This window comes from Petromyzon marinus, chromosome 24, assembly GCF_048934315.1.
Source record: "Petromyzon marinus isolate PM22_M1 ecotype Great Lakes invasive population chromosome 24, UKy_Petmar_22M1.pri1.0, whole genome shotgun sequence".
NCBI lineage: Eukaryota > Metazoa > Chordata > Hyperoartia > Petromyzontiformes > Petromyzontidae > Petromyzon > Petromyzon marinus.
Genome location: NC_133690.1, coordinates 1,855,902 through 1,876,057, shown reverse-complemented (window position 1 = coordinate 1,876,057; position 20,156 = coordinate 1,855,902). Strand labels below are relative to the sequence as shown.

Genomic DNA, 20,156 nt, shown 5'->3' with positions numbered 1-20,156 from the left:
AGCCAGATATCATAGACTGGCTTCGATCCATCGACCTCTGGGAAAAGGACCCAGCACGCTTACGCTCTGCCACTCTGCTTTCCTGTAAATGGATATAATTGACGTCCATGGACCTGATAGGCAGCAGAAAAGATATTGAAAAAAATAATTGTTTGCATCAATACCGGGTTAATAAATTAATTTGTAATAGTTTGATTGACCTTGTGAATATATTGATAACGTTTTAAACATTCGATACGTTCATATGATTACTCAATTCATACAAGCTAACAAAAAAAAGGTACGTGTCCATATGTACTTTGGAGAATGTGGGCATCGATCCCACTACCTCTCGCATGCTAAGCGAGCGCTCTACCACTTGAGCTAATCTCCCACTTGGTTGTGTTGAATGTTTATCTCGAAATAGGCCATGGAACTTTTTGAAAAATATGAAAGCAAAACAATATCAAACGTTACTTTTAAATCTGCGATAAATTAAAACCGACCTATGTGATAGAGGAAGCCAGTTATTATAGACTGGCTTCGATTCATCGATCTCTGGAAAAAGGGCCCAGCACGCTTTCGCTTTGCCACTTTGCTTTCCTGTAAATGGATATTATTGACGTCCATGGACCTGATAGGCAGCAGAAAAGATGTTGAAAAATTATCATTGTTTGCATCCATACCGGGTTAATAAATTCATTTGTAATATTTTGATTGACCTTGTGAATATATTAATAACGTTTTAAACATTCGACACGTTCATATGATTACACAATTCATACAAGCTAAAAAAAAGGTACTTGTCCATATGTTCTTTGGATAATGTGGGCATCGATCACACTACCTCTCGCATGCTAAGCGAGCGCTCTACCACTTGAGCTAATCCCCCACTGGGTTGTCGTGGATGTTTATGTCGACATAGTCCATAGCACATTTAAAAAAAAAATATCTAAGCCTAACAAGAACAAACTTAACTTTTAAATCTGCAATGAATAAAAACCGACCTAAGTGATACAGGAAGCCAGATATCATAGACTGGCTTCGATCCAACGACCTCTGGGAAAAGGACCCAGCACGCTTATGCTCTGCCACTCTGCTTTCCTGTAAATGGATATTATTGACATCCATGGACCTGATAGGCAGCAGAAAAGATGTTGAAAAATTATCATTGTTTGCATCCATACCGGCTTAAGAAATTCATTTGTAATATTTTGAGTGACCTTGTGAATATATTGATGACGTTTTAAACATTCGACACGTTCATATGATTACACAATTCATACAAGCTAAAAAAAAGGTACTTGTCCATATGTTCTTTGCAGAATGTGGGCATCGATCACAAAACGTCTCGCATGCTAAGTGAGCGCTCTACCACTTGAGCTAATCCCCCACTGGGATGTCGTGGATGTTTATGTTGACATAGGCCATAGCACATTTGAAAAAAAATATCTAAGCTAAACAAGAACAAACTTAACCTTTAAATCTGCGATGAATAAAAACCGACCTAAGTGATACCAGAAGCCAGATATCATAGACTGGCTTCGATCCATCGACCTCTGGGAAAAGGACCCAGCACGCTTACGCTCTGCCACTCTGCTTTCCTGTAAATGGATATAATTGACGTCCATGGACCTGATAGGCAGCAGAAAAGATATTGAAAATAATCAATGTTTGCATCAATACCGGGTTAAGAAATGTATTTGTAATATTTTGATTGACCTTGTGAATGTATTGATAACGTTTTAAACATTCGACACGTTCATATGATTACTCAATTCATACATGCTAACAAAAAAAGAGCTACTTGTCCATAGGCGTTTTGGAGAATGTGGGCATGGATCCCACTAACTCTCGCATACTAAGCGAGCGCTCTACCACTTGAGATAATCCCCCACTTGGTTGTGTTGAATGTTTATCTCGAAATAGGCCATGGAACTTTTTGAAAAATATCAAAGCAAAACAAGATCAAACGTTACCTTTAAATCTGCGATAAATTAAAACCGACCTATGTGATAGAGGAAGCCAGATATTATAGACTGGCTTCGATCCATCGATCTCTGGAAAAAGGGCCCAGCACGCTTTCGCTTTGCCACTTTGCTTTCCTGTAAATGGATATTATTGACGTCCATGGACCTGATAGGCAGCAGAAAAGATACGGAAAAATGATCATTGTTTGCATCAATACCGGGTTAATAAATTAATTTGTAATATTTTGATTGACCTTGTGAATATATTGATAACGTTTTAAACATTCGACACGTTCATATGATTACTCAATTCATACAAGCTAACAAAAGAATGTACGTGTCCATATGTTCTTTGGAGAATGTGGGCATCGATCCCACTACCTCTCGCATGCTAAGCGAGCGCTCTACCACTTGAGCTAATCCCCCACTTGGTTGTGTTGAATGTGTATCTCGAAATAGGCCATGGAACTTTTTGAAAAATATCAAAGCAAAACAAGATCAAACGTTACCTTTAAATCTGCGATAAATTAAAAGCGACCTATGTGATAGAGGAAGCCAGTTATTATAGACTGGCTTCGATTCATCGATCTCTGGAAAAAGGGCCCAGCACGCTTTCGCTTTGCCACTCTGCTTTCCTGTAAATGGATATTATTGACGTCCATGGACCTGATAGGCAGCAGAAAAGATGCGGAAAAATGATCATTGTTTGCATCCATACCGGCTTAAGAAATTCATTTGTAATATTTTGATTGACCTTGTGAATATATTGATAACGTTTTAAACATTCGACACGTTCATATGATTACACAATTCATACAAGCTAAAAAAAAGGTACTTGTCCATATGTTCTTTGGAAAATGTGGGCATCGATCACACTACCTCTCGCATGCTAAGCGAGTGCTCTACCACTTGAGCTAATCCCCCACTGGGATGTCGTGGATGTTTATGTTGACATAGGCCATAGCACATTTGAAAAAAAATATCTAAGCTAAACAAGAACAAACTTAACCTTTAAATCTGTGATGAATAAAAACCGACCTAAGTGATACCGGAAGCCAGATATCATAGACTGGCTTCGATCCATCGACCTCTGGGAAAAGGACCCAGCACGCTTACCCTCTGCCATTCTGCTTTCCTGTAAATGTATTTAATTGACGTCCATGTACCTGATAGGCAGCAGAAAAGATATTGAAAAAAATAATTGTTTGCATCAATACCGGGTTAATAAATTAATTTGTAATAGTTTGATTGACCTTGTGAATATATTGATAACGTTTTAAACATTCGATACGTTCATATGATTACTCAATTCATACAAGCTAACAAAAAAAAGGTACTTGTCCATATGTTCTTTGGAGAATGTGGGCATCGATCACACTACCTCTCGCATGCTAAGCGAGCGCTCTACCACTTGAGCTAATCCCCCACTTGGTTGTGTTGAATGTTTATCTCGAAATAGGCCATGGAACTTTTTGAAAAATATCAAAGCAAAACAAGATCAAACGTTACTTTTAAATCTGCGATAAATTAAAACCGACCTATGTGATAGAGGAAGCCAGTTATTATAGACTGGCTTCGATTCATCGATCTCTGGAAAAAGGGCCCAGCACGCTTTCGCTTTGCCACTCTGCTTTCCTGTAAATGGATATTATTGACGTCCATGGACCTGATTGGCAGCAGAAAAGATGTTGAAAAATTATCATTGTTTGCATCCATACCGGGTTAATAAATTCATTTGTAATATTTTGATTGACCTTGTGAATATATTGATAACGTTTTAAACATTCGACACGTTCATATGATTACACAATTCATACAAGCTAAAAAAAAGGTACTTGTCCATATGTTCTTTGGAAAATGTGGGCATCGATCACACTACCTCTCGCATGCTAAGCGAGTGCTCTACCACTTGAGCTAATCCCCCACTGGGTTGTCGTGGATGTTTATGTTGACATAGGCCATAGCACATTTGAAAAAAAATATCTAAGCTAAACAAGAACAAACTTAACCTTTAAATCTGCGATGAATAAAAACCGACCTAAGTGATACCGGAAGCCAGATATCATAGACTGGCTTCGATCCATCGACCTCTGGGAAAAGGACCCAGCACGCTTACGCTCTGCCACTCTGCTTTCCTGTAAATGGATATAATTGACGTCCATGGACCTGATAGGCAGCAGAAAAGATATTGAAAAAAATAATTGTTTGCATCAATACCGGGTTAATAAATTAATTTGTAATAGTTTGATTGACCTTGTGAATATATTGATAACGTTTTAAACATTCGATACGTTCATATGATTACTCAATTCATACAAGCTAACAAAAAAAAGGTACGTGTCCATATGTACTTTGGAGAATGTGGGCATCGATCCCACTACCTCTCGCATGCTAAGCGAGCGCTCTACCACTTGAGCTAATCTCCCACTTGGTTGTGTTGAATGTTTATCTCGAAATAGGCCATGGAACTTTTTGAAAAATATGAAAGCAAAACAATATCAAACGTTACTTTTAAATCTGCGATAAATTAAAACCGACCTATGTGATAGAGGAAGCCAGTTATTATAGACTGGCTTCGATTCATCGACCTCTGGAAAAAGGGCCCAGCACGCTTTCGCTTTGCCACTTTGCTTTCCTGTAAATGGATATTATTGACGTCCATGGACCTGATAGGCAGCAGAAAAGATGTTGAAAAATTATCATTGTTTGCATCCATACCGGGTTAATAAATTCATTTGTAATATTTTGATTGACCTTGTGAATATATTAATAACGTTTTAAACATTCGACACGTTCATATGATTACACAATTCATACAAGCTAAAAAAAAGGTACTTGTCCATATGTTCTTTGGATAATGTGGGCATCGATCACACTACCTCTCGCATGCTAAGCGAGCGCTCTACCACTTGAGCTAATCCCCCACTGGGTTGTCGTGGATGTTTATGTCGACATAGTCCATAGCACATTTAAAAAAAAAATATCTAAGCCTAACAAGAACAAACTTAACTTTTAAATCTGCAATGAATAAAAACCGACCTAAGTGATACAGGAAGCCAGATATCATAGACTGGCTTCGATCCAACGACCTCTGGGAAAAGGACCCAGCACGCTTATGCTCTGCCACTCTGCTTTCCTGTAAATGGATATTATTGACATCCATGGACCTGATAGGCAGCAGAAAAGATGTTGAAAAATTATCATTGTTTGCATCCATACCGGCTTAAGAAATTCATTTGTAATATTTTGAGTGACCTTGTGAATATATTGATGACGTTTTAAACATTCGACACGTTCATATGATTACACAATTCATACAAGCTAAAAAAAAGGTACTTGTCCATATGTTCTTTGCAGAATGTGGGCATCGATCACAAAACGTCTCGCATGCTAAGTGAGCGCTCTACCACTTGAGCTAATCCCCCACTGGGATGTCGTGGATGTTTATGTTGACATAGGCCATAGCACATTTGAAAAAAAATATCTAAGCTAAACAAGAACAAACTTAACCTTTAAATCTGCGATGAATAAAAACCGACCTAAGTGATACCAGAAGCCAGATATCATAGACTGGCTTCGATCCATCGACCTCTGGGAAAAGGACCCAGCACGCTTACGCTCTGCCACTCTGCTTTCCTGTAAATGGATATAATTGACGTCCATGGACCTGATAGGCAGCAGAAAAGATATTGAAAAAAATCAATGTTTGCATCAATACCGGGTTAAGAAATGTATTTGTAATATTTTGATTGACCTTGTGAATGTATTGATAACGTTTTAAACATTCGACACGTTCATATGATTACTCAATTCATACATGCTAACAAAAAAAGAGCTACTTGTCCATAGGCGTTTTGGAGAATGTGGGCATGGATCCCACTAACTCTCGCATACTAAGCGAGCGCTCTACCACTTGAGATAATCCCCCACTTGGTTGTGTTGAATGTTTATCTCGAAATAGGCCATGGAACTTTTTGAAAAATATCAAAGCAAAACAAGATCAAACGTTACCTTTAAATCTGCGATAAATTAAAACCGACCTATGTGATAGAGGAAGCCAGATATTATAGACTGGCTTCGATCCATCGATCTCTGGAAAAAGGGCCCAGCACGCTTTCGCTTTGCCACTTTGCTTTCCTGTAAATGGATATTATTGACGTCCATGGACCTGATAGGCAGCAGAAAAGATACGGAAAAATGATCATTGTTTGCATCAATACCGGGTTAATAAATTAATTTGTAATATTTTGATTGACCTTGTGAATATATTGATAACGTTTTAAACATTCGACACGTTCATATGATTACTCAATTCATACAAGCTAACAAAAGAATGTACGTGTCCATATGTTCTTTGGAGAATGTGGGCATCGATCCCACTACCTCTCGCATGCTAAGCGAGCGCTCTACCACTTGAGCTAATCCCCCACTTGGTTGTGTTGAATGTGTATCTCGAAATAGGCCATGGAACTTTTTGAAAAATATCAAAGCAAAACAAGATCAAACGTTACCTTTAAATCTGCGATAAATTAAAAGCGACCTATGTGATAGAGGAAGCCAGATATTATAGACTGGCTTCGATCCATCGATCTCTGGAAAAAGGGCCCAGCACGCTTTCGCTTTGCCACTCTGCTTTCCTGTAAATGGATATTATGGACGTCCATGGACCTGATAGGCAGCAGAAAAGATGTTGAAAAATGATCATTGTTTGCATTCATACCGGCTTAAGAAATTAATTTGTAATATTTTGAGGGACCTTGTGAATATATTGATAACGTTTTAAACATTCGATACGTTCATATGATTACTCAATTCATACAAGCTAACAAAAAAAAGGTACGTGTCCATATGTACTTTGGAGACTGTGGGCATCAATCCCACTACCTCTCGCATGCTAAGCGAGCGCTCTACCACTTGAGCTAATCCCCCACTTGGTTGTGTTGAATGTTTATCTCGAAATAGGCCATGGAACTTTTTGAAAAATATCAAAGCAAAACAAGATCAAACGTTACTTTTAAATCTGCGATAAATTAAAACCGACCTATGTGATAGAGGAAGCCAGTTATTATAGACTGGCTTCGATTCATCGATCTCTGGAAAAAGGGCCCAGCACGCTTTCGCTTTGCCACTCTGCTTTCCTGTAAATGGAGATTATTGACGTCCATGGACCTGATAGGCAGCAGAAAAGATGTTGAAAAATGATCATTGTTTGCATCAATACCGGGTTAATAAATTAATTTGTAATATTTTGATTGACCTTGTGAATATATTGATAACGTTTTAAACATTCGACACGTTCATATGATTACTCAATTCATACAAGCTAACAAAAAAATGTACGTGTCCATATGTTCTTTGGAGAATGTGGGCATCGATCCCACTACCTCTCGCATGCTAAGCGAGCGCTCTACCACTTGAGCTAATCCCCCACTTGGTTGTGTTGAATGTGTATCTCGAAATAGGCCATGGAACTTTTTGAAAAATATCAAAGCAAAACAAGATCAAACGTTACCTTTAAATCTGCGATAAATTAAAAGCGACCTATGTGATAGAGGAAGCCAGATATTATAGACTGGCTTCGATCCATCGATCTCTGGAAAAAGGGCCCAGCACGCTTTCGCTTTGCCACTCTGCTTTCCTGTAAATGGATATTATTGACGTCCATGGACCTGATAGGCAGCAGAATAGATGCGGAAAAATGATCATTGTTTGCATCCATACCGGCTTAAGAAATTCATTTGTAATATTTTGAGGGACCTTGTGAATTTATTGATAACGTTTTAAACATTCGACACGTTCATATGATTACTCAATTCATACAAGCTAAAAAAAAGGTACTTGTCCATATGTTCTTTGGAGAATGTGGGCATCGATCCCACTACCTCTCGCATGCTAAGCGAGCGCTCTACCACTTGAGCTAATCCCCCACTTGGTTATATTGAATGTTTATCTCGAAATAGGCCATGGAACTTTTTGAAAAATATCAAAGCAAAACAAGATCAAACGTTACCTTTAAATCTGCGATAAATTAAAAGCGACCTATGTGATAGAGGAAGCCAGATATTATAGACTGGCTTCGATCCATCGATCTCTGGAAAAAGGGCCCAGCACGCTTTCGCTTTGCCACTCTGCTTTCCTGTAAATGGATATTATTGACGTCCATGGACCTGATAGGCAGCAGAAAAGATGTTGAAAAATGATCATTGTTTGCATCAATACCGGGTTAATAAATTAATTTGTAATATTTTGATTGACCTTGTGAATATATTGATAACGTTTTAAACATTCGACACGTTCATATGATTACTCAATTCATACAAGCTAACAAAAAAATGTACGTGTCCATATGTTCTTTGGAGAATGTGGGCATCGATCCCACTACCTCTCGCATGCTAAGCGAGCGCTCTACCACTTGAGCTAATCCCCCACTTGGTTGTGTTGAATGTGTATCTCGAAATAGGCCATGGAACTTTTTGAAAAATATCAAAGCAAAACAAGATCAAACGTTACCTTTAAATCTGCGATAAATTAAAAGCGACCTATGTGATAGAGGAAGCCAGATATTATAGACTGGCTTCGATCCATCGATCTCTGGAAAAAGGGCCCAGCACGCTTTCGCTTTGCCACTCTGCTTTCCTGTAAATGGATATTATTGACGTCCATGGACCTGATAGGCAGCAGAAAAGATGCGGAAAAATGATCATTGTTTGCATCCATACCGGCTTAAGAACTTCATTTGTAATATTTTGAGGGACCTTGTGAATTTATTGATAACGTTTTAAACATTCGACACGTTCATATGATTACTCAATTCATACAAGCTAAAAAAAAGGTACTTGTCCATATGTTCTTTGGAGAATGTGGGCATCGATCCCACTACCTCTCGCATGCTAAGCGAGCGCTTTACCACTTGAGCTAATCCCCCACTTGGTTGTGTTGAATGTTTATCTCGAAATAGGCCATGGAACTTTTTGAAAAATATCAAAGCAAAACAAGATCAAACGTTACCTTTAAATCTGCGATAAATTAAAACCGACCTATGTGATAGAGGAAGCCAGATATTATAGACTGGCTTCGATCCATCGATCTCTGGAAAAAGGGCCCAGCACGCTTTCGCTTTGCCACTCTGCTTTCCTGTAAATGGATATTATTGACGTCCATGGACCTGATAGGCAGCAGAAAAGATGTTGAAAAATGATCATTGTTTGCATCAATACCGGGTTAATAAATTAATTTGTAATATTTTGATTGACCTTGTGAATATATTGATAACGTTTTAAACATTCGACACGTTCATATGATTACTCAATTCATACAAGCTAACAAAAAAATGTACGTGTCCATATGTTCTTTGGAGAATGTGGGCATCGATCCCACTACCTCTCGCATGCTAAGCGAGCGCTCTACCACTTGAGCTAATCCCCCACTTGGTTGTGTTGAATGTGTATCTCGAAATAGGCCATGGAACTTTTTGAAAAATATCAAAGCAAAACAAGATCAAACGTTACCTTTAAATCTGCGATAAATTAAAAGCGACCTATGTGATAGAGGAAGCCAGATATTATAGACTGGCTTCGATCCATCGATCTCTGGAAAAAGGGCCCAGCACGCTTTCGCTTTGCCACTCTGCTTTCCTGTAAATGGATATTATTGACGTCCATGGACCTGATAGGCAGCAGAAAAGATGCGGAAAAATGATCATTGTTTGCATCCATACCGGCTTAAGAAATTCATTTGTAATATTTTGAGGGACCTTGTGAATTTATTGATAACGTTTTAAACATTCGACACGTTCATATGATTACTCAATTCATACAAGCTAAAAAAAAGGTACTTGTCCATATGTTCTTTGGAGAATGTGGGCATCGATCCCACTACCTCTCGCATGCTAAGCGAGCGCTCTACCACTTGAGCTAATCCCCCACTTGGTTATATTGAATGTTTATCTCGAAATAGGCCATGGAACTTTTTGAAAAATATCAAAGCAAAACAAGATCAAACGTTACCTTTAAATCTGCGATAAATTAAAAGCGACCTATGTGATAGAGGAAGCCAGATATTATAGACTGGCTTCGATCCATCGATCTCTGGAAAAAGGGCCCAGCACGCTTTCGCTTTGCCACTCTGCTTTCCTGTAAATGGATATTATTGACGTCCATGGACCTGATAGGCAGCAGAAAAGATGTTGAAAAATGATCATTGTTTGCATCAATACCGGGTTAATAAATTAATTTGTAATATTTTGATTGACCTTGTGAATATATTGATAACGTTTTAAACATTCGACACGTTCATATGATTACTCAATTCATACAAGCTAACAAAAAAATGTACGTGTCCATATGTTCTTTGGAGAATGTGGGCATCGATCCCACTACCTCTCGCATGCTAAGCGAGCGCTCTACCACTTGAGCTAATCCCCCACTTGGTTGTGTTGAATGTGTATCTCGAAATAGGCCATGGAACTTTTTGAAAAATATCAAAGCAAAACAAGATCAAACGTTACCTTTAAATCTGCGATAAATTAAAAGCGACCTATGTGATAGAGGAAGCCAGATATTATAGACTGGCTTCGATCCATCGATCTCTGGAAAAAGGGCCCAGCACGCTTTCGCTTTGCCACTCTGCTTTCCTGTAAATGGATATTATTGACGTCCATGGACCTGATAGGCAGCAGAAAAGATGCGGAAAAATGATCATTGTTTGCATCCATACCGGCTTAAGAACTTCATTTGTAATATTTTGAGGGACCTTGTGAATTTATTGATAACGTTTTAAACATTCGACACGTTCATATGATTACTCAATTCATACAAGCTAAAAAAAAGGTACTTGTCCATATGTTCTTTGGAGAATGTGGGCATCGATCCCACTACCTCTCGCATGCTAAGCGAGCGCTTTACCACTTGAGCTAATCCCCCACTTGGTTGTGTTGAATGTTTATCTCGAAATAGGCCATGGAACTTTTTGAAAAATATCAAAGCAAAACAAGATCAAACGTTACCTTTAAATCTGCGATAAATTAAAAGCGACCTATGTGATAGAGGAAGCCAGATATTATAGACTGGCTTCGATCCATCGATCTCTGGAAAAAGGGCCCAGCACGCTTTCGCTTTGCCACTCTGCTTTCCTGTAAATGGATATTATTGACGTCCATGGACCTGATAGGCAGCAGAAAAGATACGGAAAAATGATCATTGTTTGCATCAATACCGGGTTAATAAATTAATTTGTAATATTTTGATTGACCTTGTGAATATATTGATAACGTTTTAAACATTCGACACGTTCATATGATTACTCAATTCATACAAGCTAACAAAAAAATGTACGTGTCCATATGTTCTTTGGAAAATGTGGGCATCGATCACACTACCTCTCGCATGCTAAGCGAGTGCTCTACCACTTGAGCTAATCCCCCACTGGGTTGTCGTGGATGTTTATGTTGACATAGGCCATAGCACATTTGAAAAAAAATATCTAAGCTAAACAAGAACAAACTTAACCTTTAAATCTGCGATGAATAAAAACCGACCTAAGTGATACCGGAAGCCAGATATCATAGACTGGCTTCGATCCATCGACCTCTGGGAAAAGGACCCAGCACGCTTACGCTCTGCCACTCTGCTTTCCTGTAAATGGATATAATTGACGTCCATGGACCTGATAGGCAGCAGAAAAGATATTGAAAAAAATAATTGTTTGCATCAATACCGGGTTAATAAATTAATTTGTAATAGTTTGATTGACCTTGTGAATATATTGATAACGTTTTAAACATTCGATACGTTCATATGATTACTCAATTCATACAAGCTAACAAAAAAAAGGTACGTGTCCATATGTACTTTGGAGAATGTGGGCATCGATCCCACTACCTCTCGCATGCTAAGCAAGCGCTCTACGACTTGAGCTAATCTCCCACTTGGTTGTGTTGAATGTTTATCTCGAAATAGGCCATGGAACTTTTTGAAAAATATGAAAGCAAAACAATATCAAACGTTACTTTTAAATCTGCGATAAATTAAAACCGACCTATGTGATAGAGGAAGCCAGTTATTATAGACTGGCTTCGATTCATCGATCTCTGGAAAAAGGGCCCAGCACGCTTTCGCTTTGCCACTTTGCTTTCCTGTAAATGGATATTATTGACGTCCATGGACCTGATAGGCAGCAAAAAAGATGTTGAAAAATTATCATTGTTTGCATCCATACCGGGTTAATAAATTCATTTGTAATATTTTGATTGACCTTGTGAATATATTGATAACGTTTTAAACATTCGACACGTTCATATGATTACACAATTCATACAAGCTAAAAAAAAGGTACTTGTCCATATGTTCTTTGGATAATGTGGGCATCGATCACACTACCTCTCGCATGCTAAGCGAGCGCTCTACCACTTGAGCTAATCCCCCACCGGGTTGTCGTGGATGTTTATGTTGACATAGGCCATAGCACATTTGAAAAAAAATATCGAAGCTAAACAAGAACAAACTTAACCTTTAAATCTGCGATGAATAAAAACCGACCTAAGTGATACCAGAAGCCAGATATCATAGACTGGCTTCGATCCATCGACCTCTGGGAAAAGGACCCAGCACGCTTACCCTCTGCCACTCTGCTTTCCTGTAAATGTATTTAATTGACGTCCATGTACCTGATAGGCAGCAGAAAAGATATTGAAAAAAATAATTGTTTGCATCAATACCGGGTTAATAAATTAATTTGTAATAGTTTGATTGACCTTGTGAATATATTGATAACGTTTTAAACATTCGACACGTCCATATGATTACACAATTCATACAAGCTAAAAAAAAGGTACTTGTCCATATGTTCTTTGGATAATGTGGGCATCGATCACACTACCTCTCGCATGCTAAGCGAGCGCTCTACCACTTGAGCTAATCCCCCACTGGGTTGTCGTGGATGTTTATGTTGACATAGGCCATAGCACATTTGAAAAAAAATATCTAAGCTAAACAAGAACAAACTTAACCTTTAAATCTGCGATGAATACAAACCGACCTAAGTGATACCGGAAGCCAGATATCATAGACTGGCTTCGATCCATCGACCTCTGGGAAAAGGACCCAGCACGCTTACGCTCTGCCACTCTGCTTTCCTGTAAATGGATATAATTGACGTCCATGGACCTGATAGGCAGCAGAAAAGATATTGAAAAAAATAATTGTTTGCATCAATACCGGGTTAATAAATTAATTTGTAATAGTTTGATTGACCTTGTGAATATATTGATAACGTTTTAAACATTCGATACGTTCATATGATTACTCAATTCATACAAGCTAACAAAAAAAAGGTACGTGTCCATATGTACTTTGGAGAATGTGGGCATCGATCCCACTACCTCTCGCATGCTAAGCGAGCGCTCTACCACTTGAGCTAATCCCCCACTTGGTTGTGTTGAATGTTTATCTCGAAATAGGCCATGGAACTTTTTGAAAAATATGAAAGCAAAACAATATCAAACGTTACTTTTAAATCTGCGATAAATTAAAACCGACCTATGTGATAGAGGAAGCCAGTTATTATAGACTGGCTTCGATTCATCGATCTCTGGAAAAAGGGCCCAGCACGCTTTCGCTTTGCCACTTTGCTTTCCTGTAAATGGATATTATTGACGTCCATGGACCTGATAGGCAGCAGAAAAGATGTTGAAAAATTATCATTGTTTGCATCCATACCGGGTTAATAAATTCATTTGTAATATTTTGATTGACCTTGTGAATATATTGATAACGTTTTAAACATTCGACACGTTCATATGATTACACAATTCATACAAGCTAAAAAAAAGGTACTTGTCCATATGTTCTTTGGATAATGTGGGCATCGATCACACTACCTCTCGCATGCTAAGCGAGCGCTCTACCACTTGAGCTAATCCCCCACCGGTTTGTCGTGGATGTTTATGTTGACATAGGCCATAGCACATTTGAAAAAAAATATCTAAGCTAAACAAGAACAAACTTAACCTTTAAATCTGCGATGAATAAAAACCGACCTAAGTGATACCGGAAGCCAGATATCATAGACTGGCTTCGATCCATCGACCTCTGGGAAAAGGACCCAGCACGCTTACCCTCTGCCACTCTGCTTTCCTGTAAATGTATTTAATTGACGTCCATGTACCTGATAGGCAGCAGAAAAGATATTGAAAAAAATAATTGTTTGCATCAATACCGGGTTAATAAATTAATTTGTAATAGTTTGATTGACCTTGTGAATATATTGATAACGTTTTAAACATTCGACACGTCCATATGATTACACAATTCATACAAGCTAAAAAAAAGGTACTTGTCCATATGTTCTTTGGATAATGTGGGCATCGATCACACTACCTCTCGCATGCTAAGCGAGCGCTCTACCACTTGAGCTAATCCCCCACTGGGTTGTCGTGGATGTTTATGTTGACATAGGCCATAGCACATTTGAAAAAAAATATCTAAGCTAAACAAGAACAAACTTAACCTTTAAATCTGCGATGAATACAAACCGACCTAAGTGATACCGGAAGCCAGATATCATAGACTGGCTTCGATCCATCGACCTCTGGGAAAAGGACCCAGCACGCTTACCCTCTGCCACTCTGCTTTCCTGTAAATGTATTTAATTGACGTCCATGTACCTGATAGGCAGCAGAAAAGATATTGAAAAAAATAATTGTTTGCATCAATACCGGGTTAATAAATTAATTTGTAATAGTTTGATTGACCTTGTGAATATATTGATAACGTTTTAAACATTCGATACGTTCATATGATTACTCAATTCATACAAGCTAACAAAAAAAAGTACGTGTCCATATGTACTTTGGAGAATGTGGGCATCGATCCCACTACCTCTCGCATGCTAAGCGAGCGCTCTACCACTTGAGCTAATCCCCCACTTGGTTGTGTTGAATGTTTATCTCGAAATAGGCCATGGAACTTTTTTAAAAATATAAAAGCAAAACAATATCAAACGTTACTTTTAAATCTGCGATAAATTAAAACCGACCTATGTGATAGAGGAAGCCAGTTATTATAGACTGGCTTCGATTCATCGATCTCTGGAAAAAGGGCCCAGCACGCTTTCGCTTTGCCACTTTGCTTTCCTGTAAATGGATATTATTGACGTCCATGGACCTGATAGGCAGCAGAAAAGATGTTGAAAAATTATCATTGTTTGCATCCATACCGGGTTAATAAATTCATTTGTAATATTTTGATTGACCTTGTGAATATATTGATAACGTTTTAAACATTCGACACGTTCATATGATTACACAATTCATACAAGCTAAAAAAAAGGTACTTGTCCATATGTTCTTTGGATAATGTGGGCATCGATCACACTACCTCTCGCATGCTAAGCGAGCGCTCTACCACTTGAGCTAATCCCCCACCGGGTTGTCGTGGATGTTTATGTTGACATAGGCCATAGCACATTTGAAAAAAAATATCTAAGCTAAACAAGAACAAACTTAACCTTTAAATCTGCGATGAATAAAAACCGACCTAAGTGATACCAGAAGCCAGATGTCATAGACTGGCTTCGATCCATCGACCTCTGGGAAAAGGACCCAGCACGCGTACCCTCTGCCACTCTGCTTTCCTGTAAATGTATTTAATTGACGTCCATGTACCTGATAGGCAGCAGAAAAGATATTGAAAAAAATAATTGTTTGCATCAATACCGGGTTAATAAATTAATTTGTAATAGTTTGATTGACCTTGTGAATATATTGATAACGTTTTAAACATTCGACACGTCCATATGATTACACAATTCATACAAGCTAAAAAAAAGGTACTTGTCCATATGTTCTTTGGATAATGTGGGCATCGATCACACTACCTCTCGCATGCTAAGCGAGCGCTCTACCACTTGAGCTAATCCCCCACTGGGTTGTCGTGGATGTTTATGTTGACATAGGCCATAGCACATTTGAAAAAAAATATCTAAGCTAAACAAGAACAAACTTAACCTTTAAATCTGCGATGAATACAAACCGACCTAAGTGATACCGGAAGCCAGATATCATAGACTGGCTTCGATCCATCGACCTCTGGGAAAAGGACCCAGCACGCTTACGCTCTGCCACTCTGCTTTCCTGTAAATGGATATAATTGACGTCCATGGACCTGATAGGCAGCAGAAAAGATATTGAAAAAAATAATTGTTTGCATCAATACCGGGTTAATAAATTAATTTGTAATAGTTTGATTGACCTTGTGAATATATTGATAACGTTTTAAACATTCGATACGTTCATATGATTACTCAATTCATACAAGCTAACAAAAAAAAGGTACGTGTCCATATGTACTTTGGAGAATGTGGGCATCGATCCCACTACCTCTCGCATGCTAAGCGAGCGCTCTACCACTTGAGCTAATCTCCCACTTGGTTGTGTTGAATGTTTATCTCGAAATAGGCCATGGAACTTTTTGAAAAATATGAAAGCAAAACAATATCAAACGTTACTTTTAAATCTGCGATAAATTAAAACCGACCTATGTGATAGAGGAAGCCAGTTATTATAGACTGGCTTCGATTCATCGATCTCTGGAAAAAGGGCCCAGCACGCTTTCGCTTTGCCACTTTGCTTTCCTGTAAATGGATATTATTGACGTCCATGGACCTGATAGGCAGCAGAAAAGATGTTGAAAAATTATCATTGTTTGCATCCATACCGGGTTAATAAATTCATTTGTAATATTTTGATTGACCTTGTGAATATATTGATAACGTTTTAAACATTCGACACGTTCATATGATTACACAATTCATACAAGCTAAAAAAAAGGTACTTGTCCATATGTTCTTTGGATAATGTGGGCATCGATCCCACTACCTCTTGCATGCTAAGCGAGCGCTCTACCACTTGAGCTAATCCCCCACCGGTTTGTCGTGGATGTTTATGTTGACATAGGCCATAGCACATTTGAAAAAAAATATCTAAGCTAAACAAGAACAAACTTAACCTTTAAATCTGCGATGAATAAAAACCGACCTAAGTGATACCGGAAGCCAGATATCATAGACTGGCTTCGATCCATCGACCTCTGGGAAAAGGACCCAGCACGCTTACCCTCTGCCACTCTGCTTTCCTGTAAATGTATTTAATTGACGTCCATGTACCTGATAGGCAGCAGAAAAGATATTGAAAAAAATAATTGTTTGCATCAATACCGGGTTAATAAATTAATTTGTAATAGTTTGATTGACCTTGTGAATATATTGATAACGTTTTAAACATTCGACACGTCCATATGATTACACAATTCATACAAGCTAAAAAAAAGGTACTTGTCCATATGTTCTTTGGATAATGTGGGCATCGATCACACTACCTCTCGCATGCTAAGCGAGCGCTCTACCACTTGAGCTAATCCCCCACTTGGTTGTGTTGAATGTTTATCTGGAAATAGGCCATGGAACTTTTTGAAAAATATCAAAGCAAAACAAGATCAAACTCTACCTTTAAATCTGCGATAAATTAAGACCGACCTATGTGATAGTGGAAGCCAGATATTATAGACTGGCTTCGATCCATCGATCTCTGGAAAAAGGGCCCAGCACGCTTTCGCTTTGCCACTCTGCTTTCCTGTAAATGGATATAATTGACGTCCATGGACCTGATAGGCAGCAGAAAAGATGTTGAAAAATTTTCAATGTTTGCAACAATACGGCTTAAGAAATTCATTTGTAATTTTTTGATTGACCTTGTGAATACATTGATAACGTTTTCAACATTCGACACGTTCATATGATTACTCAATTCATACGAGCAAACAAAAAAAGGTAGTTGTCCATATGTACTTTGGAGAATGTGGGCAGCGATCCCACTACCTCTCGCATGCTAGGCGAGTGCTCTACCACTTGAGCTAATCCCCCACTGGGTTGTCGTGGATGCTTATGTCGACATAGGCCATAGCACATTTAAAAAAATATCTAAGCTAAACAAGAACATATTTAACCTTAAAATCTGAGATAAATAAAATCCGACCTAAGAGATATAGGAAGCCAGATATCATAGACTGGCTTCGATCCATCGACCTCTGGGAAAAGGACCCAGCACGCTTACCCTCTGCCACTCTGCTTTCCTGTAAATGGGTTTAATTGACGTCCATGTACCTGATAGGCAGCAGAAAAGATATTGAAAAAAATAATTGTTTGCATCAATACCGGGTTAATAAATTAATTTGTAATAGTTTGATTGACCTTGTGAATATATTTATAACGTTTTAAAAATTCGATACGTTCATATGATTACTCAATTCATACAAGCTAACAAAAAAAGGTACGTGTCCATATGTACTTTGGAGAATGTGGGCATCGATCCCACTACCTTTCGCATGCTAAGCGAGCGCTCTACCACTTGAGCTAATCCCCCACTTGGTTGTGTTGAATGTTTATCTCGAAATAGGCCATGGAACTTTTTTAAAAATATAAAAGCAAAACAAGATCAAACGTTACCTTTAAATCTGCGATAAATTAAAACCGACCTATGTGATAGAGGAAGCCAGATATTATAGACTGGCTTCGATTAATCGATCTCTGGAAAAAGGGCCCAGCACACTTTCGCTTTGCCACTCTGCTTTCCTGTAAATGGATATAATTGACGTCCATGGACCTGATAGGCAGCAGAAAAGATGTTGAAAAATTATCATTGTTTGCATCCATACCGGCTTAAGAAATTCATTTGTAATATTTTGATTGACCTTGTGAATATATTGATAACGTTTTAAACATTCGACACGTTCATATGATTACACAATTCATACAAGCTAAAAAAAGGTACTTGTCTATATGTTCTTTGGAGAATGTGGGCATCGATCACACTACCTCTCGCATGCTAAGCGAGCGCTCTACCACTTGAGCTAATCCCCCACTGGGTTGTCGTGGATGTTTATGTTGACATAGGCCATAGCACATTTGAAAAAAAATATCTAAGCTAAACAAGAACAAACTTAACCTTTAAATCTGCGATAAATAAAAACCGACCTAAGTGATACCGGAAGCCAGATATCATAGACTGGCTTCGATCCATCGACCTCTGGGAAAAGGACCCAGCACGCTTACGCTCTGCCACTCTGCTTTCCTGTAAATGGATATAATTGACGTCCATGGACCTGATAGGCAGCAGAAAAGATATTGAAAAAAATCAATGTTTGCATCAATACCGGGTTAAGGAATTCATTTGTAATATTTTGATTGACCTTGTGAATGTATTGATAACGTTTTAAACATTCGACACGTTCATATGATTACTCAATTCATACATGCTAACAAAAAAAGAGCTACTTGTCCATAGGCGTTTTGGAGAATGTGGGCATGGATCCCACTACCTCTCGCATACTAAGCGAGCGCTCTACCACTTGAGATAATCCCCCACTTGGTTGTGTTGAATGTTTATCTCGAAATAGGCCATGGAACTTTTTGAAAAATATCAAAGCAAAACAAGATCAAACGTTACCTTTAAATCTGCAATAAATTAAAACCGACTTATGTGATAGAGGAAGCCAGATATCATATACTGGCTTCGATCCATCGATCTCTGGAAAAAGTACCAAGCACGCCTTCGCTTTGCTACTCTGCTTTCCTGTAAATGGATATTATTGACGTCCATGGACCTGATAGGCAGCAGAAAAGATGTTGAAAAATTATCATTGTTTGCATCAATACCGGGTTAATAAATTAATCTGTAATATTTTGATTGACCTTGTGAATATATTGATAACGTTTTAAACATTCGACACGTTCATATGATTACTCAATTCATACACGCTAGCAAAAAAGAGCTACTTGTCCATATGCGCTTTGGAGAATGTGGGCATCAATCCCACTACCTCTCGCATGCTAAGCAAGCGCTCTACCACCTGAGCTAATCCCCCAGCTGGGTTGTCGTGGATGTTTATCTCGAAATAGGCCATAGCACATTTTCTTTTTAAAATATCTAAGCTAAACAAGAACAAACATAACCTTTAAATCTGCGAAACATTAAAACCGACCTAAGCGATACAGGCAGCCAGATATCATAGATTGGCTTCGATACATCGACCTCTGGGAAAAGGACCCAGCACGCTTATGCTCTGCTACTTTGCTTTCCTGTAAATGGATATTATTGACGTCCATGGACCTGATAGGCAGCAGAAAAGATATTGAAAAATTATCATTTTTTGCATC

The 20,156-nt window shown here is 38.4% G+C and overlaps 10 non-coding genes across 10 annotated transcripts; all 10 read right to left on the bottom strand.

Annotated features, from left to right (window-relative positions):
* Positions 1–2,302: 2,302 nt before the first annotated feature.
* On the bottom strand, positions 2,303–2,375 carry TRNAA-AGC (transfer RNA alanine (anticodon AGC)). Its single transcript has one exon. It is a non-coding gene; the product is annotated as a tRNA-Ala (tRNA).
* A 3,929-nt stretch (positions 2,376–6,304) lies between these two features.
* Positions 6,305–6,377, bottom strand: TRNAA-AGC (transfer RNA alanine (anticodon AGC)). The gene has a single exon. It is a non-coding gene; the product is annotated as a tRNA-Ala (tRNA).
* A 928-nt stretch (positions 6,378–7,305) lies between these two features.
* Positions 7,306–7,378, bottom strand: TRNAA-AGC (transfer RNA alanine (anticodon AGC)). Its single transcript has one exon. It is a non-coding gene; the product is annotated as a tRNA-Ala (tRNA).
* Positions 7,379–7,803: 425 nt separating this feature from the next.
* Positions 7,804–7,876, bottom strand: TRNAA-AGC (transfer RNA alanine (anticodon AGC)). Its single transcript has one exon. It is a non-coding gene; the product is annotated as a tRNA-Ala (tRNA).
* Positions 7,877–8,303: 427 nt separating this feature from the next.
* TRNAA-AGC (transfer RNA alanine (anticodon AGC)) lies at positions 8,304–8,376 on the bottom strand. Its single transcript has one exon. It is a non-coding gene; the product is annotated as a tRNA-Ala (tRNA).
* Positions 8,377–9,301: 925 nt separating this feature from the next.
* Positions 9,302–9,374, bottom strand: TRNAA-AGC (transfer RNA alanine (anticodon AGC)). The gene has a single exon. It is a non-coding gene; the product is annotated as a tRNA-Ala (tRNA).
* Positions 9,375–9,799: 425 nt separating this feature from the next.
* TRNAA-AGC (transfer RNA alanine (anticodon AGC)) lies at positions 9,800–9,872 on the bottom strand. Its single transcript has one exon. It is a non-coding gene; the product is annotated as a tRNA-Ala (tRNA).
* Positions 9,873–10,299: 427 nt separating this feature from the next.
* Positions 10,300–10,372, bottom strand: TRNAA-AGC (transfer RNA alanine (anticodon AGC)). Its single transcript has one exon. It is a non-coding gene; the product is annotated as a tRNA-Ala (tRNA).
* A 2,926-nt stretch (positions 10,373–13,298) lies between these two features.
* TRNAA-AGC (transfer RNA alanine (anticodon AGC)) lies at positions 13,299–13,371 on the bottom strand. Its single transcript has one exon. It is a non-coding gene; the product is annotated as a tRNA-Ala (tRNA).
* Positions 13,372–14,796: 1,425 nt separating this feature from the next.
* Positions 14,797–14,869, bottom strand: TRNAA-AGC (transfer RNA alanine (anticodon AGC)). The gene has a single exon. It is a non-coding gene; the product is annotated as a tRNA-Ala (tRNA).
* Between the last annotated feature and the right edge of the window lie 5,287 nt (positions 14,870–20,156).